Below are 24,111 nucleotides of genomic sequence, written 5' to 3'. Positions count from 1 at the left end.
AGCTGAGGGTGAGTGGAAACTGCCCCTGAGGAGAATGCCCAGGGCCAAGCCAGGCTAGGCGAGCAGTCAGCACCTGGGACAGCTCCGTGCCCACCACCCCTTCCTTACTGGCATCACCACTGTATCCCCATTTTACAGACCGGTAAACTGAGACTTTAGCTTACCCAAAGGCAATCTATTCCCAAGTGGAAGAGCTAGGCCCTTTAGAGGAGCCTGTGGGCTTTGGGACAGGTGGCCCCTGGATGTGACGTCAGTGCCCAGAGGCATCTGGGAGGCCAAGTGATGAGGCTGAGCGTCCTGAGCCAAGGACATGGGGTGTGGCCCAGAAGGACCTGCCCCACCAGACCCAAACTACACAAGGCCCTCTGCCCCTGAGCTGCTGGAAATGCTCCCACCCTCACCTGCTTTGCTAAGGCTCACCTTCTGGACTTTGATGGAGACTTTCTCCTTGCAGGAACCCCCCGAAGCCAGGGGCCACCTCTGCTCCCCGTGGCCCTGCCTGTCACTGCCATGTCACTCCCCAGTCCTGCCATGTGGCTCCTGTCTGGCTCCCCAGCCAGACGTCAAGTTTGCCAGGCAAGACTCAGTCATGTCGGGGTCTCAGGCACATCCCGGGGTCTCCAGGGCATCACAGGGTCTGCAGAGCACCTCAGGATCCCCAACGCAGAGGAGAATAGCCACTAAACTGTGGGGTCCGCATGCTCCCTGCTCTGGTCCCCTTTGCCACCTCTAACTCAGCACACCGAAAGGAAAGAGGTCATGCTCCTCTGAGCCCCCCTCCCAGTGTCCGTGACCTTGACCTGGGTCTGCTCAGGCTTTCCACAAGTTGCTTCTACAGAAAGCAGCACGGAGTGGCTGGGCTCCCCTGGGGCCTGGTCTAGGTGATGCCCTGAAAACCCAACGGTGCAGAAGCCCCGGGCAAAGTCACACGGTGGCCAGTGGCAGCAGACAGCATCCAGTAGCCCTGGATGACGCCAGGGCCCCTCCAGGCCCGCTCTGGCCGATGCTGTGCGGCTCTGTCCTTCCTTCACCTCCACATACAGCCCGACAATTGATTTACTTCACAGCCAAGTGGGGGAACAAATGAAATGTGATTTCATTTGTGGGTTCTTTCCAGGCACTCAATAATTTAAAACCATGGCATATGAAACCAAGAGTAAAAATAACATGTGACTCACATCTTGGAGCCTTGCTCTCTCGCTACACCTCGACTGCCCAGCTGACTGGAGCCCAAGCTCACCGTCACACCCCTACGACTCACCTGAGTTCCCGGGCAGGCAGGTGGGAAGGAGGAATGTGCGGGCGGAGGCCACAGTCTCAACCTCCCCATGAACTCTAGCTGGGGCGGCAGACCCGGCGACGTTTCGCTGTCGCAGAGCTGGCTGGTCATGGGGACGGAATGAAGTCAGAGGTACACGGGCCTCATTCTGGAAATGACTCCGTGCAAGACCCGGAGTTTGGGCTGCTGATCAGAAAGCCTTTCCTCCAGTGACATTGTGCACCTGCGCGGCAGAAGCAGGCGGGGGGAGTCAGGAGCACGTGAGAGCAGGCTCAGAGGCAGGCTGAGGTGACACACTTACCAGCACCTTCCTGTGCAGGAAGCCAGAGAGATGGGAAGAGCTGGTCTGGGCCCCCTGGGAGTAAGTGGAATGTGCAGAGGGATGCACACGTCCTGTGGCTGTGTGACAAAAAGCACCACAAAATACACAAGTGTGTCTTCCTGCTGTCCTGGAGGCCAGATGTCCGAGGGCCATGCTCCCCACAAAAACTCCCGGGGAGGGTCCTTCCTTGCCTCCCCCAGCTCCCGGGGGCTCCCGGCACTCCTGGGTGAGTGGGGGCCCCACCCCAGCCTCCCCTCCCTGTGCTGCCCCTGCTCTTCCTGCGGGGACACCAGCCTCGGATTCCGGGCCCGCCCTACCCCAGCCCTACTCTGCATCTTAGCTGGTTACACCCATGAAGACCCTATTTCCAAATAAGGCCACCTCACGGGTCCTTGAGGGGTGGGATCTGAGCATCTCTGGGTGGGGGGGGGGCAAGCTAACCAGCACCATGCGGCGTAAGGGCCCGGGAGGAAGGCGTCAGGTCTAAGGGCTCCCAGTGGGCGAGGAGAAAACTGGGGCTCAGAGGGACAAGGTCACAGCAAGAGTCAGGTCCCAGCAGGCCGGAGTCCACTATTGTCCCCGGCTTGATGACAAGGGGGTACACGGCCATGCAGGGGGCGCAAGGGCAGCCCTCCCAGATGAGGAGGCCAGCTCCTGCACCTCCCAGCCTCCAGCCCCAGTGGGCGCTGACCCCCAGGCCCATTGAAGCGACACACATCACCTCCTAGCACAGCTTCCGCAGCCCTGGACTTTGTGAGCAGGAACAGTCCGCCCCTTGGGGCAGGGAGAGGGCCCCCTCTCGTGACGAAGGGGTGGGCTCTGAGGAGGACCTTCCCCCCTCACCTCCTGCAGGATTACCAAGCGCTTCGCCCTCCTCGCCTCTTGCTCCAGCGCCCCTTTCTGGCCCTGACGGTGAGCACTGTGTGGCTTTACGCACGTGCCAGGCTAAGCGATGTGCAGAAGTCACTGGCGAGGACGGGCAGGGCCTCCCTGCGGCCAGCGCAGGGCCCTCTCCACCAGAGTTTCGGGCTCTGACCAAGCTGCCGGGGGCAGACGCAGGACTGAGTGGTTTGATGGCAACGCCAAACGCCACCGGCTGGGGAAGTGCCAAAAGACGCATGTTCTGGTATTTTCATACTAAAAACAAAAGCAAAATAGTGCCCCCCTAGCCCAAGCTTACTCGTCACCCCATGATCTCTTTGGTCATGTTTCTGGGAGAAGCATCTACACTCGCTGTCTGCACCACCTCACCTCCCGTTCACTCAACACCGCCTCCGATCCCCACCCTGCCACTCTCAGCCACACACCAGGGACCCCCTTGGGGCTCCATCCGGGAGCACGGGTCCCTCTGGGAGGCCATCTGCCGTCTCTGCAGGCCCCGCACCAACCACCTTCCCTGAACACTTCCTGCTGTGAGACGTTTCCTGCTCTCACCCCTCCCAGTGCCCATTGCTGGTTCTCCCTCCCTGGAAGGTCTCAGGACCCCCCCCCCTCCCACTGTGCCTTCTCCCCTCCCTCCCTGGGCAAACGCACACCCACACTCGTGGGGAAGAAACCACTTCTGAGATGGTCAGTTTCGTGGTCAACTCGGCCAGGCTGTGGTTCCCAGGTAAGCAGCCAACACTCCTCTGGACGTGGCCACGAAGGTCATGTTGTAGGTGTGGTTAACGTCTATTATATTTGACTTCGCCTGAAGCAAATTACCCTCCATAACGTGGGTGGAGTCTCAGCTAATCCTTTAAAGGCCTTAAGAGCAAAACTGAGATTTCCCAGAGAAGAAATTCTACCTCGAGGTCGCACAGTCAACTCCTGCCCGAGCTTCAGCCTGTGAGCCTGCCCTACGGGCCTCGTTCTTGCCAGGCCCCAGCATCCCACGCGGCGATTCCTCAAAATAAACCTGTGTCTACTCCCTACCCACCCACCTACCTCCCTATCCATCAATCCCTCTGTCCTTGCTTTCATTCTTTCTTCCTTCCATCCATCACCCAACCACCCACTCATCCATCTGTCCATCCATCCATCCATCCATCCATCCATCCATCCATCCCTCTGCCTCCGGCCTCGGTGGGTCGTGGCTCCCCAGATGCTCCACTCCTCACCCACCTCACCCGCCAGCCCCGTTCCCATCCCACTGCCTCCCACCTCCAGACCTGGGCCACACGGCTCCACTGAAAGGCTGTCCTCTCCTCCTCTGCCTGGGCCTACAAATCCGTAAGAACGGGTGCAGGCATCACCTCCTCCAGGAAGCCCTCCCTGACCCCTGAGCTGAGCTGGGTTCTCCTCTGGGTTATCACTCCTCTCATTACATGTCTGGTCACATGACATTGTTGACAAGTGTCCTGTGTCCCACGTAAGATGCTGAGCTTTGGATTCTGTGAGATCCTCAGAGAAAAGCTGGGCTCTGAAGGACCAGGAAGGACAGCGAAAGGATGCGACTGGGTGGGCAGCCCAGGGAGGGGGCTGTGTTTCATTCAATGTTTTAGCTCCAGGTCTTGGGGCCCTAACTGGTTCTGGAGAGTCCCTGGGGTGTCTCAATCTTAATAGACAAAGATTGGAAAACAGTGATTAAGACAGTGGGGTTAAGGGAAACGAGGTAGAGAAGAATGGCAGGAATTTGGGGCTGGGGTCTTCCACCGCCCCCCCCGCCGCGGGTGGGGACACCAGCCGAGGGCAGTCCCACCTGAGCCCCAGCAGAGAGAGCAACGGGCCAGTTACGTGCCGTGCCGTCTTGTGTCTACAGGATTAAAAACAGATGCCGAGAAGGGGTGTGGCCGTCCTGTTCTTCCAGGTCCCGTGGGGCGAGGAGCCTGGCCTCGCCCACACCCCACCCTGCAGCGACCCGAACCGTCGCTTCCTTCCCCCCCGGTGGGGGCCTGGCCAGAGGCCTGGGCGCTAATTGTGGGTCCAGGGCACAGAGGGCCTGCATAGGGCAGGTGGGGACCAACGGTGTCCCGGAGGGAACTTAGCTGTGTTAATGAAGCGGCCTAATTTTTTTTTTTTTTGAACAGAAAAGTGGCCAATAATTCCACGGAAAAGATTTGCTACTGATAACCTTAAAAAAAAAAAAACAACACTACTAGTTAACTTAGCAAAACGAATATCTCTGGGAACAGCACAGAAACACAACCGCACATCACGAGGCCTGAACAAAACCATAAGTGAATGTGTAGGAGGGGAGGTCCCTTTATAGTGAAAAAAAAGGGGGGGGGGGCACTATTGTAAACAGAAAGTCCATTGGATGAAACCGGGAGCTGGAAGTGTAGTGGCTTCTCATTGGCTGAGCTGTGGCAGTCTCCAATTGGCTGGGCTGTGGCCGTCTCTCATTGGCTGGGCTGTGGCCGTCTCTCATTGGCTGGAACTGTTGCTGGGGGAAGAGGAAACCTTCCTTCCTCCTGCTGGCTTAGTAAAGCGCTAGCTACAGTGGACTCCACCTGCAAGAGGAGCCTCTTCCTGTTGGGTCTTCAATGGACCGGGAGCGGTACGGCTGAGAGCTCCCCCTGCTGGCCACCGGACTCCATTGTAAACGACGTTTCCTTGACTAATTTTCACGCTACCCTCCACTTCCCAGGATACTGTGCGGGGGGAAACTATTGTCTCAAGGCCCGTCAGTGTCTCTGTTCACTGGCCCCTGGAGGCGGATTCCTCTCATTGAGGGCACACCATTCAGGAGCCCTGAATCCCAGCCATCCCAGCTTTTATGCCAGCGCCTAGAGGTGGACAGAAAATGCCCCCCTCCCCCCACCAAAGACCACCCAGGCACTTTCAGCCAACACAAAGGGAGAGAAGGGAAGGGTCGGTTTCACGCAGGTCTTTAACCATTCCCCACCCCTTCCTGACAGCTGGGTCCCAGGTTCAGAGGCTGTACAGTTTGTGATCATGAGCTAATTAAGCGAGAGCGCAGAGACAGTGGACAGCCGGTCAGGAGCTTCTTAGCCTCTGTCTCCTGACTGCTGTTTCTCTAACTCCCCTTTCCCTTCCTCCTGCCTCTCTCAGTGCCCGGATTTCAGAGGCCACCATTCCCCCACCACACAGCCCACGGACTTCCCAGCTGCTGGCCCTCGCTCAGAAGGTTCTGGTGGGTCTAAGGTTGACAAGGTTCAGATGCACCAACCAGCACCCAGCATTCCCTGGACATAGGACTTTCGCCAGGAATGGCACACGACCCAGTTCAGACCAGTGGCATGTGAGCAGTGGATTGCTGACAAATGATGGAAAAGATGCCCTCCCCTTAAGCACAGAGCTCCAGAAGACTCCCTCCATCCTCGTCTGGACGCTGTGGTGGTACATGTACCCCATGAAACAGCTGTTGCAATTTTGCCCCCCACTTGGGAAGTCAGCCAGAGGAAATTGTAGAGAAGTGGGGCCAGAGCCCCTGGATCAAGCCAGTCCTGAGGCCCACCTACCTCTGGACTTCCAAGTCCAAGAGCTAAGGAAGTCCTTTTTGTTTGAGCCACTTGGATTTGAGTTTGTTGTTGTTTATAACACCCCGAAGCCCTTAAACCAACAGTGTTTGTGACATCACTGGAATAAACATGTTCAGAACGTTGACAGGATGACACAGTATTCGGATTGGTTCTGACTTAAGCGGCAGAATCGTCCGGGAGGCCCTCCCCTCTCAGCTGCCCTCTGGTCTGGCTGGCATGCCTGGGGATTTCCGGAGAGACTCTGGCTAACCTCACCCCTCATCAGAGCCAGAAACAAAGGTGACATCTTTCAACTCTACTCCAGGCAGGACGCAGGGAGAAAAGGCTGTATCGTCCACTGCATGTCAGGGAAACCCCTTAGAAGTGAGCAGAGAGATGAAAGGAGGTGACGTGCCCCTTCCGGTGCTCCCTGGGTCCCCAATCCTCCGCCCATGGGGGCAGACAGAAAATCGCACAGACCAGAGTCAGTGTCCAGTTTATGAATAATTGACAACGTCGTCCATACAGACCGCGAGGAGGAGCTCAGACCGTTTTGCAGCATGGAAGGTGTGGCTCCGAGCCTTAGACCACGCATGGGACCCACTCTCTGGGAAGCCGCCAGCGGACAGGACGGCCCCCCCAAGGCTCAGTGCTGGACCTTGCACCGTGTTCCCTGTTTTTCAGGGTGCGGGACGTGCACTGCACCCACAGGCGGTGTGTGGGGCCTGAAACCCAGGGCGGAAGCGACATCGGGCCCTGCCGGTCATTCTCAGAGGCCTGCTGGTAGACCCCGTGCGGTCGGCGCCGGGTCTCTGCCTCGGTTGGGGGTCCTGGCCATCCTTCCACCGGGGGACAGAGCAAAGGCTCTGCTGAAGTTGAAACTTGCTAGTGAGGACGTGGGAGCAACGGACCGGAAGGCAGAGTGACCCTGCTGGGCTCGCGATGGGCCCGCATCCCGAGGAGCCGCGAGGCCCTACCCGGGGGGGGGGCGGGAGGGGGCGGCTGCCACCCAGGGGGCCACTGGGGTGTCCTGTGGTTCTTCCGTGCCCAGGGACAGCGTTGAGTGGCGGCGGGTGAGAGGGCTGCGGGGGAGTCCGCCCCCCCCAGTGCCGGCTGAGGGGCGTGGTGTCCGCGGGGACGGGGCAGAGGGGGCACAGAACCCTCCTGAAACCCACTCCTGGCCTCTGCGCCTGGATTACCATTTCCTCCTTTTTCCAGGCCCTTCCCAGGCTGTGGTGAAGGAGAAATGGGAGGGTCTCGGGGAGTTGTGGCTGATACTGCGTAGCCAGACCCTCGCTCTAAACAGCAGGCCATCTGCTCTCTCGCACTCGGCCGGGGGGAGAGAGACAGAGGCAGGCAGAGTAAGAGAGACAGAGAGACAGAGAGAATGAGAGAGGAGAGGCCTCCTCACAGCACCAGGCTCGGGTCGGGGTGGGGGGCGGTGGGAGCAAACGGCGGGACAGGGTCCTGGTTGTGGGCAGAGGCGCCCGGCGGGCTCCTTGCTGGAGGCAGGCGGGGGGGGGGGGGCAGAAGTCTCACGGGCCAGGAGGCCTGGGAACTTGACTGACTCAGCAGGGCTTCGCTCTTGACGACACGGCCTGGCAGAGAACGGACTTGGTTGGTGAACGAGGGTCGTCATCACCCGCCCAGGGGTGGATCCAAACACCGCTGCGCGGGCTTCGGACCCGCGGCCACGCAGAGCGAGCCGGGGGCCAGGCCGAGCCACCAGCTGCTGCCTCCTGGTGAAGACACTGAGCTCGTCGTTCAAGGACTTGGTTTGGAGAGGCGACGAGATTGTTTAGCATTTCGTGGGGTGATTCTTTGAGCGTCAAAATTCACAGAACTGTACACCCAACAAAGTACACTTTTTTGTAAAACTGGTAAAAGTAATAAAAACAATGGCAAACAGGGGCGCTCCCTGTGCTGGGCACACATTCTTTATTTATACTGGTCCCCTCACTCTGTGATGGTCCCTCTGCACAGGTGAGCACGCTGTGGCTGATGGGGGGCGGGGAGAGGCCTTCCCAGGGTCACTGCTCCAGGGGTGACAGCTCGGGGACTAGAGACCCAGGCCCGCCCTGGAGCCATGCAGGGCATGGCATGCAGCAGGTGCACGGGGCCAGTCTGGGGTCTGGAATCACAGTCGACCCCGCCCCCTCCACTGCGTGAAGGTCTCACCGCGTGACCCAGATGAGCCTCCTGACCCTTCAGAACCTCAGTTTACTCATCTGTGAAATGGGGATGATAACAGTGTTTGAGGAGGAATAAGACAGAAGAAGGGAAATCGACACAGGGCTGAGCCACCGGCCAGGACCTGCTCTGACAAGCAGCGCCTCGACTGATTGATTTAAAAAGTTTCCGGGGCGCCTGGGGGGCTCAGTCAGTTGAGCATCTGACTTTGGCTCAGGTCATGATCTCATGGTTCATGAGTTCAATCCCTGCATCAGGCTCTGCTGACAGCTCAGAGCCTGGAGCCCACTTCAGATCCTCTGTCCCTCTCTCTCTGCCCCTCCCCTGCTCACACTGTCTCTCTCAAAAATAAATAAAACTTTAAAAAAAATAACCTCTGGGACTCAGATGAAGATCAGATGTGGGGACCTGAGGTCTCCCAGGTGGACTCTCGGGGGCAGGTGGGGGTGGGGAGGAGAGAATTAGGGCATGACTGTGTGTCATCTGGTCCATGGGCAATTCGCCTCACAACTGGGGATGCCCAGGCTCAGAGAGGGTGAGCACACTGCCTGAGGTCACACAGCCTTTGGTCAGCAGAGTCGGGAATACCACCGAGACAAGGGATTTGTAACCCCAGGTGCTTTTTAGTGTATCTCGACCAAGAGGGCGGCCAGAGCATTTACGAGATCACTCTCTTCCTCATCCTTGAAGAAAATCAGGCTCCACCTCACAGATGGGGAAACTGAGGCACGGGGAAGATGTGCCCTCCCCTGGGTCAGCTGAAAGCCAGCAAGTGTCAGAGTCAATAGATGCGCAGCCCCCAAGTGTGCTGGAGGCCACCACCGTGGCATGAACTGCCTTTTGTGCCTTCCCTCACTGACACACCCCTCCAGGTGTGGGGGGGGGGGCGCTGTGATTTGCAGGGACTTACGAAACATTTGTCCCACAGCTTCTGTCATTCAAGGGCTCTCGTGAGGCCGTGGCCAGGCTGTCATGGGGCCTGTGATCCTCTCCAAAGGTCCACCCGGGGACATCGCTTCTGAGCTGGCTCATGCCTGAGCCCCATCTTTGAGATAAAAAACGGAAGCTTAGCAAGGTTAAGTGTCTGACTCAAGAAAATACAGCCTAAATTGTCCGAGCCAGGTGCATGCGTCTCACTCCCGGCAAGGTGGGTGGGTGCGAGGGACAGTGTGTGCCTGTCCCGCTGGGGTGGCACTTGCAATCTCCAAGGGAGGGGCCCCTGCGGCCACTCCACGAACGTGGCTGCGTTGAGTCCTGGCGTGGCCCAGCGTGGCCAGCTCCTGCCCTCACACGTTCCTCAGGCCAGGAGGGGGCGTCCGCCCAGGGTCTCCCGCTGCTGTCTCCTGCGGGGGCCCCAAGCCACGTCTGCAGCTGAAAGCCCGTTCTCTCCTCCATCACTCAGCTGCCCGTCTCCAGCGGCCGAGAGCGAGCACACGGCCCTCACCGGGACGCCGTCAGCAATGACCCTGTCATGCCCACTTGTGACTGGTCCCGAGTCCGGCTGTGGGGTGGGCACCCCTGGCCCCACTCAGCAGCTGCGTGAGCTCAGGCTCCCTGTGTCCTCTCTGCTCTTCACTCTTAAGAGGGTGAGGCCAGAAGCCCCACCTCCAGGGCGGCTTTGTGACCAGGTGGGGTGACCCATGTGCGCGGTAACGAAAGTGAGGACAGGTAGGGGATGCACAGGCCCCCGTCAGCAGCAGCATCTTCATCCATCATTAAGTGAGTAACTCCGTTGTAGGGTTACGAGTTGGGGATGCAGGGATGGGAGAGAACCAGGCGAACCCCAGCCCGCCACTTCCCGGGCGAGCCATTGCTGTCACCAAGGGAGGGGTGATTATAACCACAGGGCCTCGGGCATCCCTGTGGGGGTGGCTCACAGGGGACCGGAGCCAGTGACCAATGTGGCCTATGTGCTGTCTTCTGGTTTTCCACTAGAGGGCAGTGGTGAGTAGGAGCCGTCCCTCTAAGTTTGGACGGACCTGGGGACCGGGGACCTACAGGGAGCTGGCCTGGATCTGGACGGGGAAATAGAGGCCCGGTTGTCGGGGGGAGTCGTTCTAAGCCATCAAGGAGAGAACCGCCCCTAGGCTCCCTGGGTGTCGGCGGGGGCCGGAATGTCAAGGCCCTGCTCCCCATCCTCAGGCTCACAGACTTGCTCATGTTCACAAAACTGCATCCGAAAGATGGTCTTCGTTATCAGGCTGATCGCGCTTCCCGAGTACAGAAATAATCACCTTCGGGTTACGTTCTGGATGTCGTTTTCTCCGGCCTGATTTTACTCCTTCTTCTAAAGATCATTTTCGAAGCAAAAAGGGCTCCAGTCGTGTGGAAAGCCCGGTCCCGCCCTGGAGGAATCGTTGAAAGTGTCCTCACCTGCTCAGCGGCCGGCCAGCCAGGGCCCAGCACCACCCCCTCCTCCTGCTGAGAGTCCCCGGCCACTGTGCAGGGGTGTGGTGAGGACAGCCCTGCGGCCCCGCCAGAAGAACCACGCTCCAGCCACGGCCTTGAGGCATCCGGGGCCCCCTTTCCTGTGTGCAGGTGGCTGTCCCCGTGTCCCCTGTTCCCAGCCTCTTTCTGTCTCACTCTGGCCGCCGGGAGCACAGCGCTGTGTTCCCAGAAGAAAACAGAGCCTTGGGCCCTTCTCCACACGCGTGCTCATGCTCTGGGACCTTCTGGCTCCTGTGGACCCACCTCCCTCCGAGGTGGCCGCACGCCCGTCTAGTCGTGTCCCTTCAGGTGAAAGGAAGGGGCGCTTGGCCTTATTGTGTTCAAGCAAGATTTCTAACCCGGCCTCTAAAGGACTCAGACAATAGATTCAGGACGTTGGTGATGTGTCTTTAAGTGGGTTCTGGGCCCCGTGGTGCCTGTGTCCGAGGAGAGGCGGCGAGGCTGTACCTCCTCGCATTGAAGAGGCCCTGGCGCTTCCTACACATGCTCTCAGTGCATCAACTAGGTTAGAGGCAGCGCCGTGGCACCGCCGTGGCACCGCCAGAACTCTCTCAAAGAGCAAGCACAGGCGTTGGGTCATCTCACACGGGCTCAGAGGCGGCCCGGGCCCCCCAGCCAGGACCACGCGCTCGCGGATGCGGAGGAGCGTGACCCCCGTGGTCTGGCGGGTGGGGAAGCTGCTGGCCGCAGGGCTCCCAGCACAGACACTTCCAGCTGGCAGACAGGGAAACTGAGGCCCAGAGATGGGTGTGTATTGTCTGTGATGGAGCCGGGATTAAAAACACAGGGGCGCCTGGGGGGCTCAGTCAGCTAAGCATCCGGCTCTTGATCTCGGTTCAGGGCATCATCTCACGGTTCGTGAGTTCGAGCCCTGCGTTGGGCTCTGTGCTGACAGGGCAGAGCCTGCTTGGGATCCTGTCCCTTTCCCTCTCTCTCTCTCTCAAAATAAAAATAAACATTAAAAAAAAAAGGACAGGGGCGCTGATCCAGCGTGGTCCTATGAGAGAGCTGCTAGGTGGGGGGGGGGGGGAGCAGATCTTCTAGACCCCAAGACTGCAGTGGGGGGAGGTCCCACAGTAGGACCCCTGCTTGGAGACTTTCAGGGTCAGGCTGCGTCCACGTTGCTGTGTGGTCTGGGGCCTTTACTGTCACCTGGCAGCAGGACCAGGCTGACCCGCCTCGGGGAGTAGGGGAGTCAGCGCCTTTGAAACCAAAGGGTGCAGAGGAAGGTGAGTGGGGTGCTGGCCCCTGCAGGCCCTCACCCTAACCACCTCTAGGCCCCGGGCTAAAATGCCCCCCTGGCCACCGCCCCAGAGCTTGGAGGGTCCCCAGGAGTCCCTGGACGCCAGGCAGGCTCGGGGCCTGGCCGCTGGGTCCCCGCTAGGCCTGGGAAAGCGGGGTCATAGCTCAGTCCCTTCAGGACGCCAGCTAGTGAGCCGGCAGAGTCGCCCGTGTGGCCGTGAGCACTGGGGAGTCCCTGCCCCCAAGCGGGCCAGCCAGGTCGCCGTCCCGCGCAGCCAGGCTCCAGGGTTTTCTGGAACACAGCCCGGTGTAATAAGCCCCTCCCTCTCTCCCTGCAATGTTGGGAGGAACTCCGAGGTCTACACACCACCGGTGCTGAGGGCAGCTGGCCTGGGTGACGCTCCCGGGGATCGCAGCTCCGAAGTCCCTGGGGGAGCCCCGCCTGGCGCAGCGGGACGCTCGGACGGGCCAGTGAGGCTCTGCGGAAAGGCAGCCCCCGGTCCCTAGGCTGAGGGAGGGCGCCAGGGCCCGGGCAGCGCTGTGGGCCGGCAGCTGGCAGGGCCGTGCGGATCCTACCCCGACTCAGCCAGCGGAGGGCACGACAGACACTTTGTTCACTCGTGCCCACGGCCACACGGGTGACAGGGAGGGGCGCTCAGGCCCCACAGCCCAGTGTGTCCTGACTCCTGACTGAGACGGCCGTTCCCCGTGACAGCGCGACTCTCCTCCCGGGGCCCAGAGTCGCCTGGGTGCCTGGTGAAAATCCACAGCTGGGGTGTCCGCCCCCCACACCGGCCCCAACACCTGCCCTCCCGCAACCACGCCCCCCCAGACACCGCCCCGGACACCTGACCCCCACCACACCTGACTGACACACACCTCCCCACACCCCCGCCCCCACCCCCTGACACCCAACCCCCCCAGACACCGCCCCCGGACACCCGACCCCCACCAAGCCCAACTGACACGTGCCCACCCACCCGCCCTCACCCCCGCTCCCACCCCCTGACACGAGCACCCCCACACCCACGCCTCCCCATACTTGCCCTGGGACACCTGCCCCCGACCCCGTGTGACTGACACCCGCCCTCCCCCATCCCCCCACCCCTCGCCCCCTGACACCCGACCCCCCCACACCCATACCCCCCCAACCTGCCCCCGACCCCACATGACTGACGCCCGCCCCCCCACGCCCCCCGTGCACCCCCGCCCCCTTGACACTCACCTTCAGACACCTGCCTCTAGCCCCTGACACTCGACTCCCCCACACCCACGCACCCTCCACACGACCTAACACCCGACACCGACCCCTGCCCCCACCCTCAGACACTCACCCCCCCACCTGCCCCCCGCTCGCTCCCCACACCCATCCCCGACCCCAACCCCAACACTCAACCCCCCCATAAACCTGCCCCCCCACCCCCTCCCCACACGCGACCACGAGACCTGCCAACCCCTTTGTCCTCAGGAGCACCGGTTTGTGCTGCCCTTGGCAGTCAGGGGTCTGCGGGGGGGCCGGGCGGGGGGGGGGCACTGTGTCCACCTGTCGGATTAATCTGAAGGTAGGCGTGCCCTTTGGGAACGGGGTGTCAAAGGTCGCTAGGAACTTGTTGAAAATCCAGATTTCTGGGCCTGACCTGGGAGATCTCTACACGGTGGGTTTGCAGTCTAGACTCCAACTTCAAGGACACATCAGGTGACTCATCTGAGCAAATACGGGCCTCTCTGGACACCACACGAGACCCTGCCCATCCGCACTGACCCAGTGCTGGCCTCACGCTGGGCTCGGCACACAGTAGGTGTTCAATAAGGGTTTGCTGGGTGCCCCAGCCGGCTGCCCCCAGGCCCAGCTACAGAAAGCAGGCCCCCCTCCAGGGGTGATCTCCCTTCAGCCCAGCTAAGCGGTGGGCGGCCCGGACCCCAGCAGCTGTGCAGGGGCCCAGCTCCCCCCCCTCCCAGGAGAGCCGGGAGCCTGCCCTTCCCCGCAGGCGGCTCCTCCCCTCCCCCCGGCTGGGGAATGCTGACCGGGGACTTCCAGGCAGGTAAGGAGGAGGAAGGTCAGCGGGGAGGAGACTCGGGCCCTTCCAGGAGGGGCGGGGCCGGAGTCGTGGGCGTGACCGATGACCTGGGCGACTCCCCAGGCCACCTGATTGGAGCCTGGGGGCCCAAAGCTGCGCCCTCCAGCCCGGCTCAGGCTCCAGTGCTGGACCCACCGGACCTGAGGGGCCCAGGACCCGGCAGCAACTGCTGGCCGCCGCGGCAGGTGAGGGACCCGGGGAGCCTCCCCCCTCCCTTCTCTGGCAGCGTGAGTTCAGGGCCTGGGTTGCATCTGCCCCGGGAGGGGCCGCCACGTTGGGGCGGCGCCGCTCACCTGTCTGGACAGGTGGGGCCAAGGGAGGGTGTGCGTGGAGCGTGCGTGGGGTGTGTGCTCCACATCCCGCCTGTCGAGCAGCAGGGGGGGTGCCGCTTCGGGCCGGGATTCCGGGGGCCGAGGAAGGGCCAGCCCAGCGTTCCCACGCCGAGAACGGAGCCGAGAGCCGAGAGCCCGGCCACCATGAGGCGGGGATGTGCCTGCCCACAGGCCGGGCCCCAGGGCTTCTGATCCTGGGTGAGCACGTGGGAGCCAGTGACCCTGCCCCTCTGTACCTCAGTTTCCCTGTCTGTAGGGTGAGAGTCGCAGGGGCCCCGCACAGGCCCACCTCGGTCAGCGGCCGCTCTCGGCGCTGATGACCGCGGAGAGGAGCCGGATCCGTGGGCTGGTGGCGGGGCCCTGGTGCTGCCCTACCCGCCGTGGACTTCAGCCCCCTGCTCTCTGCTCCCCTCTTCCCCCAACCCCATCCCAGCCCCCAGGGGCCAAAGTTCCTATCGCCCCACCGCAGGGATGACCTCTCCTCCAGGGGTGGGCCTCAGAGAGGCTTGGAGCAGGGAAGGGCAGTGGGGAGAGGGATGGGGCCAGATGTGGAAGAGACAAAGAGGGGCTCTGCCCCCATGGTCCTGCGAGCCCGCTGCGGGCTTGGCACCGGCTGACCGGGTGAGGGGCCCCTCCGTGGCCTCGGCCAGGCGCAGATCCTCTCTGAGCCTCAGTTTCTGCACAGGCACAGGACCCTGGTGACCATCCCCCTCCTCAGTGGCTGCGGGGCTCTCGGGGCGAGGAAGTTCCTCCTGGATTCACCAAGAGCCCGTGGCTCCGGGTGCCCCCGCGTGGCTGAGACCCCTGGAGGGCAGCGGCTGGGCTAGGGTGGGCTGCCCAAGGCCTGCCTCGGGGGCCCCGGGGCTTGGGCTCTGCCCCAGGCGACCTGGAGGCCAGCTGAGGGAGGCGCAGGTGCGGCCAGAGAGACTCGTGGGCCGGCCCGAGGCCGCAGCAAGTGGACCTTGGACTTCACCCCGGGGAAGTCGGCTGCAGGCCGGCTGTGCCCTCAGTGTCTGTGGGTCTTAATGGCTCTCTGTCCACACACATCCACCTTGCTGGGACACTTGCATGTTTTAGAACAGTGTTAGATCAACGAAACAATTACCAAGGTAGCACAGAGTTCTCATACCCTCCCACCCAGTCCCCTTGATCGTTGGCATCTCACATCAGTAGGGTGCGTTTGCCTCAGCTGACCCACAAGTATGGATCTGTTATTCTTTTTATTTTAATAAAAATTTTATTTATTTATTTATTTTGAGAGAGAGAGAGAGAGAGAGAGCAAGCAGGGGAGGGGCAGAGAGAGAGAGAGAGACTGTCAGCACAGAGCCCGTCACGGGGCTCGAACCCACAAACTGAGAGATCGTGACCTGAGCCAAAGTCAGACGCTTCACCGACTGAGCCTGCCAGGCGCCCCTGAATTAGTAATTCTTAACTAAACTCTATCCTTGGTTCAGTCTTCACAAAGTCCCCTGATGTCCCCTCCCGGCCCCAGGAGCCCGGCCAGGACACCGCGTGACGTTTGTCCGCCCGTCCCCCCAGGCTCCTCTGGGCTGTGACAGGCCCCCAGACTTGCCACGTTGCGAGGATTCCTTTGAGGGGCGCTGGTCGGGTGCTCTGAGCGAGGTCCCTCAGTCGGGACTTGCCTGAGCATTTCTCGTGATTGGACAGGGATCGCGGGTCCCCGGGAGGAAGACCACGGCGGTGCAGTGCCCTCCCCCCGTCACGTCAAGGGCACCTGCCGTCACTGTGATGACGACCTTGACCCCCTGGCCGAGGTCGGGTTTGCCGGGCTTCCCCGCCGCACGGCCCCCTCCCTGCCCTCCCGCACTGTGTGCTCAGCGCAGCCTGAGGCCTGGGGAGGGGGCTCCCCTCCTCCAAGGTGATGTCCCAGGTAAATCACTGCACGGGAGAGATCTGTCCCTTCTCCCTCAGTTTATTTATTTGCTCATGTATTTATACGTGGTAGACTCATGGATACCTTATACTTTTGGTTATTGGTTATTAATTAGTTATAATCTAATATTAATTAATTTTGTTGCTCAAAGTTTTCTAGCTTTGGCCATTGGGAGCTCTTTCAGCGGGCTCCCTATGTCCCTTTGACTCACCCCATGGTTGTGGGATTTCATTCATTCACTTCCTTACTCCGGGCTCACAAGCCAGGCCCCACCTTGTCCATCTGCTGGCTTCGTCCTCCAATCGGCCATTCCTCCCAGGCCCTGATCCCTTTAGTTGGAGAATGGTCTTAGGGACCAAGATCTGTCTGCACTGAGTGTGCTTGCTGCTCCCCAGGTCTTCTTCACACATATCTCTAAGTATGAGTGTGTATCCGTGATCTACAAGTTAGTACATGCACGTCAAATCCGGTGCGTGCACAGACCTGTGCGTTGGTACCTGCGTGCGCCTAACCCGGTGCGTACACGGATGTAAGTACTTCCGTACGTACAATGTGTCTATGTTAACTGAGACCCGAGGCCCCCACCTCTGCTGCCTGGCCATATGGATTCCAGCGGCCCCTCTCCTTGACTCTCTGTACCTCCTACTCCAGCAGTGAGAACCCTGGCGTTTCCCGTCTACAGCCGGCTTGCTTCATCGTTCCAACCCCAGCGGCTCAGCACCTGTACAGAAGTATGAGCATTGGTAGCCTGGCCCGTGCCGAATGGCCACATTTGCCGGCGCCCAGTGAGAACGTGTGGCTCCTTCCGTCTGGCCCCCCAGTGCCACCTTCAGGGAGGGTGGCTCACGTGTCTGTAACACAGCCACCCGCTCTGCACGCTGCACCCATCCTGGCGCCCCCGCCTCCTACACCGTCCTTATCCGCACACACGAAGGCGCACCGTGCGCTGCACAAGGTGTCACGTATCTGCCATCACAGCACCCCGGGGCGGGGCTCACCACCCTACAGAACGCCCCTGCTTCACCCCCCCAACCCCCCGCTCCTTTCTTACCCTCACGATTTCTCTTGGCAAATGCCAGCAAATGCGGATGCATTCTGACCCCCTTTGGAGCACAACGCGCATCTCAGTTTCCCCTGTTCACTGGGTCTTGGGGATCTTTCATCCTCTGCCATGGGGAGCTTCCTGTTCTGTGCTCAGCCCTATGCCGCCAAATACTGAGTGCTGGGTACTGGGTGCTGGGCGCTGGGTGCAGGGTGCTGGGCACTGGGTGCTGGGTACTGGGTGCTGGATGCAGGGTACTGGGCGCTGGGTGCAGGGTGCTGGGTACTGGGCGCTGGGTGCAGGGCGCTGGGTGCTGGGCGCTGGGTGCAAGGTGCTGGGTGCAGGGTGCAGGGTGCTGGGTACTGGGTGCTGGGTGCTGGGTGCTGGGTGCTGGCTGGAGCGCCCTTACTTCCACACCTGGGTTATTTCCCGGGTGCAGCTGTCATTAGATGTCCCCATCTCCGAGCTGGGCGGCCGTGCGCACAGGGGATTCCAGAGGCCGGGCTGCTGCTCAGGCCTGTGGCTTATTTGGGGGCTCGCCCGCCCTCACACTGGCCCCGGGCGCCGGCCCTCCGTGGCCGTCTCGGTGTGCCAGCAGAGGGCCGGTCTCGCTGAAGCAGGAGGCGACCGAGTCCCTGGGGTCATCGGGCGCTTCTGGCTGGGGAGGCCGAGCGTCGTCTTCTCCCGGCGCCCAGCCCAGCAGGCGGGTGGGGCCCGCGTGCTCCCGGCCGCCCGCTCCTCCGCAGGCGCCTGCTCTTTCCTCCGCGTCGGACAGGGCGCAGGTCGAGAGGCCCGGCTTCTCACGTGCGGTTCAGCCAGAGACAGCCGCGGGTCGGGGGCCCAGGCCCGGCCCAGCTCTGGGCAAAAAATCAGCAGCAAGCTTTGCTTGTTGAACGTAAGAAGGGGCGCCTGGGGGCTCAGTCGGTGAAGCGTCCGACTTCGGCTCAGGTCACGATCTCGCGGTTCGTGGGTTCGAGCCCCGCGTCGGGCTCTGTGCTGACAGCTCAGAGCCTGGAGCCTGTTTCAGAGTCTGTGTCTCCCTCTCTCTCTGACCCTCCCCTGCTCGTGCTCTGTCTCTCAAAAATAAATTAAAAAACAAACATTAAAAAAATGAGGAAAACGCCAGACCGATCCTGACCGAAGGGCATTCCCCAAACATGGTTGTGACCAGTCGTCTCAAGTGAGGTCGTGAAAAGCAATGACATTCAAATATCGTTGGTGCCCTCAGTGGCTCTGGGGACAGAAAGGACATCAGGGAGAAAACAGAGGCCACTGAACCAAGTGCAGACTTTGGTGAATAATGACGAATCAGTGTCGGGTCACTGAGTGTGACAAATGTGCCACAGGCATGGGATGTGTTAACCGCAGGGGACTCTGGGTGTGAGGGTGTGGGAGCTGCGTGCTTTCGGAGAAATTTTTCTCTAAAACGGAACTATTTTAGATAAAATTGGATAAGACAAAAAGAGGCTGTGTCTGCAGGTGCATGGAGCTCAGACCCTAGCGTGGACCCATTTCACTGGGCTCTCTCCCGTGATCGTGGGGCACCCACCCCCTGTCCCAGACCCTGTCCTGCCCATGGATAGGGTGCCTGAGGCTGAGAGGTAAATGACTCACCCAAGGCGCCCACTAGCCTGGGATTTGGGTCGCTGAGCCCCCGCCGGGCACCGGGCGCCATGCTGGAGGGCAGAGCGCCTGTCCACACTGTGCTGGCCCCGGGAGACTTGCAGGGGTGCAGGGAGGGGTGAGCCGTGGGAGGATCAGCCATGCCCAGGTGGACAGGGCAAAAGAAAACACTCCTTCCCCGCCTCCCAACCCCTCCCACAAGTGAGAGCAATCCCAGTAGGCTCCCGGAGGAGGTGATGGCCGAGCAGTGTTTGGAAGGAGGCAGGAGAGGTGGCCAGGGAGGAAGGGCTTCACTCACGAGAGCTCCCTGCCCTCCCAGATGGGGTGAATGGGGTGGGTGATGATGGGGACCCAGAGGCGAGGCCAGGCCCAGCTGAGGCGCCCCTGAGGGTTAGCCTCCCCCGGCCACCCTGCACCCCTGCCCCCTTCCCTGAGTAGAGTCTAGAGCCCAGAGCCGGCTGGGGGGGGGGTCCGCCCCCTCCCTCAGAACCTCCCACCCTCGGTCCACGCCCTGAGCTCTGGTCCCCCAGGGCCCCAGCTGCCCTTCCCTCCTGTGGTCACTTTCGGCCACATGCGGCTGCCCTGGGCGGTCTGTTCCCCGGCCGTGTCCCTTCGCGCCCTCCGTCCCCGTGCGCTCTGTCCCGCTGCCGAGGCGGGGACTCCCGCCGGAACCTCCCTCGCCGGCGCTGGCACCTGCCTGCCTGTCAGCAGCCTGCTCCAGTGCGTTTGCCTCCAGGAAGCCTTCCCTGACTGCCCAGCAGAGTCCCTCCCCACCCCCGTTACACACTCGGCTTGCGCCTGTCCCGCGGCTCTCTCACGGTGAGGCTGGGCTGTAGTCTGGGGAGGAAGAGCACAGGCGTGAAGTGCCCTCCTCGTCGCGTCACATCGAGGGCACCTGCTGTCCAAGCGCCTGTCCCTGCTGGCCGTGGCCTTGGTCGCTGGCTGAGCTGGTGTTTGTCAGGTCAGACTATGTTCCCCTCCATTTCCGTACAGGAAGTCACTGCGGCGGCTCCCACCCGGGGCGGGGAACGTGCTCCCTGCCAGAGCACAGAGGAGCTCCACGCCGTATTTGGGATTCTGCGAGGACATTTGTCTCTTCTCCGTTTACGTATTCAGGCCCACATTAGTGCGGGCTTACGGATATTTGCCTCCTACCCTGGGGTATCACCTAAACCTGCTTTATTTTTGTGCTTTATTTTGTGCTCTAGCTTTGGCTGTTGGGAGCTCTTAATCGGCTCCCGGGTCCCTTTGACATCATCCGGCCGTGGTGGGGTCCATCCATCTGTCCTTTGTCCCCCCCTCCCACTTCCTACTTCCTGGGACTACAAGATGCTCTAGGCTTTGTGTTTAGCTCAAGCTGGGAATGTATCTCGCAGGCGCAGGCTTGGCTCAGAGCCCCTCCTCCAGGCAGCCTCCCCAGCTGTCCCCAGGCCGGATCCTGGCTGTGCGGTGACCCCATGTGCAATCTTGTCTCCATCCGTTTCCTAGGCTGTTGTTACCAGTAGGCTGGGGGCTCTGGAGGGCAGGGCTGTCTGACACATCTGTGCCCCGGGGCCCGGGCCAGGCCCAGACCTGGGCCTTACCACCCAACCCCCCGCCCCAGCCTGCCCACATCACATAGTAATGACAGTTCCTGCTCTCCCGTGTGCGGCCCCCTCCCCGGGCTGCACAGTCAGTGTTTCGTGTGCTGTGGCTGGACCCCGAGCTGCCCTCTTTGCTGGGAGGGGGAGGAGGTGCCCCAGCGAGTGAGGGGGCACCTGGGGGCAGCCTCGGCCCATGAGAGCTCACAGCTGAGTGGCCGGCGTGGGAAGGACACAGGTGTGCCGCTCAGAGCCCACGGCGGGCCGTGCGGACGAGGCCGTGACCCTGACCCCATCTGCGTGACACCGTCAGAGGGCACAGAGTGCTGTGGCCGGGGCCCCCCAGGTGCCATTCACACACGCTTCGGGGGTCACCAGATGGGGCCGGGGTTGCTCACGGGCGCCCACACCCGGCCCCAGGCCCCTGTGGCTCCCTCCGGCCCAGCTGCCCCCCTGGAGGCCGAGAAGAAGGGCAGCCCCTGGAAAATGGGCAGGCGGAAAAGGTCAGTGTCTGTAGGACTTAGGGTACCAGAGGCGTGTCGTTCGGGGTCTGCCCCTCCTGCGAGTCCAACAGGCAGACCTGAGGCCAGGCTGAGGACCCATAATCGATCCGGAGGTGCCACCGGAAAGGGGGCAGAGAGATGGGAAGCAGACAAACCAGTACCCCACCTCCCCAAATGCCCCCAGCGGCCTGGGGCCCACAGCGCTGCCCTCCGGCACGTCCCCGCACAGCCCCAGGGGGCCTGGGGAGTCCTGCGGAAATTCCCCCCTAAGCCTGCCCCCTCCGCCCCCCGCCCAGACGGGCCTGGTTTCCAGGGAGATGGGTCGAAGCTGGGAGGTGCGCCCGGGAGGCTTTGGGGAGCGTGTGCTGGGCTGGGTTCGTGTTACCTAAGCCAGTTTCCAACTCCACCCCCTGGTGACTGGGCTCCGGGGAATGTCCACAATTCCAGCCGGGGTCCCACGCCCACAGTCAGGAATGTTGCTGCTCTCGGGAGTGGGGTTCGGAGGGATCAGGGTGTCCCCAGGGTGTCGTCTGTAAGCTGGGGTGACGGGGCCTCTATTCCCGCCTCCTCCGTGTGCCTGGCTCTGGGTCACCCCGTGGCTCACGGTCAGATGGTCCAGTGGTGGGACGCGCCCATCCCCCAAAGGGAGAAACCAGGGTGCTCTTGAGACTTGGCCCCTTGCAGCCGTGTGGCCCCCGGGGACCCCGTCCCTCATCGAGGAGGGCGCTGCGGTGAGCTGGCGGGCGCCCCTGCGGGTGCTCCCTAGGCCAGCAGTGAGAACAGCCTTTATGCCTTCTAACCAGCTTCCCCTGAGGACCCAAGGTGCATTATTTGGGGTGCCGAGGAGGGGCTCCCCAGTTCAGAAAGCTCTGTTTCTAGAAGCACCTGGCTTCAGATGCAGGAGTGTGGTCTGGAGGAGCTGTGGGCCGCCGAGTCAGCGAGTCCCTGGCTTCAAGGCCAGACGGTTGTGACCTGGGGTGGGGGGAGGGGGAGCCGGGCGTCGTCAGTCCCCGCCAAGGCTCGGGAACTGCTGACGGCTTCCTGCAGGCCTGTGACCTGGCCCGGGGTGGCCCGTCAGTCATCACAGGCCTGTTTGGTTCCGATATCCTTGTTTTGCAAAGAGCAGTTCCTGAAATCTCGCCGACCAGAGCTTTGCTCGTCTTTGATTGGGGCGGTTTCAGCCACCAAGGCCAAAAATAACAGACGCAGGCCGAGCCTTGCGGAGCGCGGCCCTGTGCTAGCCCTTTCTGTGTGTCCGGTGGCCGCTGGGTGCCAGGCTCGCGGCTCACGGCGTCTGTCTCCAGCCGCAGATGATCCTTCCTCAGACCGGGGGGTGCTGAGGACTCAGGACGGACATCTCCAGCCTGACCTCTGGGTTCCTAGACCCAGGCGGGGCTCAGAACACGCGCCCTGGAGGGTGGCCTGTCTGGGAAATCGCATTAGGCCAGGTCATATCTGCACTTCACGGGTGGGGAGCCAGAGGCCGGGAAGGACGACGGGGTGTTGCCTAGTGCGGACCTCGTGAACCCTGAGGACCCTCTCTTTCCCGTGCCCTTGGGTGAGGGGCGGCCTCTTCCGGAGTCTTAGTTTCCCCAGCCACCCTGTTCACATGGCGCTTCTCTCCTACACCCGAAGCGCTGCGTCTTGCTAATACTCGATGGTTACACCTCTATGTCTGCAGGTATAGTCGTAACCAGGGGCCGGAGGGGGCAGGGCCCCCTGTGTCAGCTCCCAGCCCGTCAGTCCCCGGCGCCAGGACTGGCCCCACCCTTGGGCACCCCAGTCCCCGGGCCGCAGGGAACGCCTGTGGGCTGACTCCTTCCCGCTTTGGTGGGGGAATCCTGGGATGCTTTTCCCCGCATCCCCGCCCCACCCAGAGCAGAGCCCACTCTGACGGCCGGATCTAGCCCCTATTATGTGTATAAGGTCTCACCAGCCCTCAGCCCACTTGCTTCTGGGCCATTTGTGTGAACACCGCCTACGCCGTGTCCTCTGTTTCACGCTCCCCTGGCCTGGCCCCGCCTGATGGCCCTTTGCAGAAATCATTGCCAGAACTGCCTGTGTGGCCCCTGCTGGTCTTGCTTCTGCGGCCCAGGGCTGGGGAGTGGGGAGAAGTCATGTACCCTGCCCCCACTGCCCCGGGGGCCTCCGCATTCCTGAGATTCACCATTCTGGCCAGTGGTGGATTAACCCCCGGGGCAAAAGTGTGACCTGGACTCCTGGAGTGGGGTTGTCTGGGTGGAGGCTGGGTTTAAGTGCTCTTCTATCTGGCCCTGACCCTGGGAAGACCTCTATGGCACCCCCTTCTTGGCCTTGTGTTTCTAAGACTCGACCCAAAGGCCTCCACTTCCAAGAAGCCTTCCTTGATTCCATGCTCCTCTCCTTTCCATCCCAGGCTTCCCTTTGCCACTGTAAGGACTGTACTACTTTATCCCAGTCTCTGTCCAGGTCTGTCTCTCCAGCTTGTCTGTGAGCCCTGGTGGCTAGGGGCTGAAGGCACAGCCGAGATGGGGGGGCCAAGGTCGTTGGTGGGGGCGGGGGGAGCTCCGAACCCCAGAGAGCAGAGCTATCTCAAGACGGGAGTAGGGGATCTAGCCAGAGGCTGGGCCGCGTGCAAGGGAGGCTGTCCCGGGGTCCCCGCTGGGCAAGGGGGGAGGCTGGGCCTCAGTCCCAGAGACCTGGGAACACTCTCAGAGGATACGACGAAATTTGGAATCACCTTTGGTCTTGATTTGACTGCAGTTGTCGCTATTTGCCCCCATGAGCTAAACAATAAAAAATAAGCCAAGGGTGGGAGGCAGGGCCTCCCTCAGCCCCTTGCCGCCCAGCTCTGGGTCGCAGTCCCAGGAGAGAGGCCGCTGTGACCCCTGGAAGAGTGCTCTGGAAGTCACAGCCGCTGGGCTGGGCCGGGCGGGGGGCTCCCCAGGGGCAGCTGGTCCCTGGGAGGTGCAGACTTTCCCAAGGGAAGGACACAGAACCGGTTTGGGTGCTTCCCAGGGCTACCTGGGACACCTCCGTCCAGACTGTCTTCCCTGCAAAGGACACTGGGGAGACAGGGACCGAGTGCCAGCGCGTGTTTAAGGGACATAGAGTGCCAGGCGCCGTGTGCTTCAGCACAGCGTCCCCGTGACCTGTGGGGGGGAGAGGCTCCCAGTGTGGCTCCTTCCCCCGTCTC

At 61.6% G+C, this 24,111-nt stretch overlaps 1 protein-coding gene and 1 long non-coding RNA gene across 3 annotated transcripts in view; one reads left to right on the top strand and one right to left on the bottom strand.

Annotated features, from left to right (window-relative positions):
* Nucleotides 1–421: 421 nt before the first annotated feature.
* On the bottom strand, nt 422–1,639 carry LOC120231822. The gene is made up of 3 exons (XR_005528435.1): nt 1,581–1,639; nt 1,262–1,502; nt 422–648 (listed from the first exon to the last, which is right to left on the bottom strand). It is a non-coding gene; the product is annotated as an uncharacterized LOC120231822 (long non-coding RNA).
* Nucleotides 1,640–14,045: 12,406 nt separating this feature from the next.
* SH3TC1 (SH3 domain and tetratricopeptide repeats 1) overlaps nt 14,046–24,111 on the top strand; it is a 42,794-nt gene continuing 32,728 nt past the window's right edge. The window contains exon 1 of one of the 2 annotated variants that reach the window (XM_039232080.1): nt 14,046–14,147. The gene's annotated coding sequence lies outside the window, so the exon portion shown is untranslated. Of the gene's footprint in view, nt 14,148–19,726; nt 19,815–24,111 lie in introns of those variants that run through there. The other variant, XM_039232081.1, reaches the window with a different exon arrangement.

The sequence above is a fragment of the Hyaena hyaena genome, unplaced genomic scaffold (assembly GCF_003009895.1).
Source record: "Hyaena hyaena isolate Hyena2069 unplaced genomic scaffold, ASM300989v1 scaffold_63, whole genome shotgun sequence".
NCBI lineage: Eukaryota > Metazoa > Chordata > Mammalia > Carnivora > Hyaenidae > Hyaena > Hyaena hyaena.
This window is presented reverse-complemented; position numbering and strand designations above follow the sequence as displayed.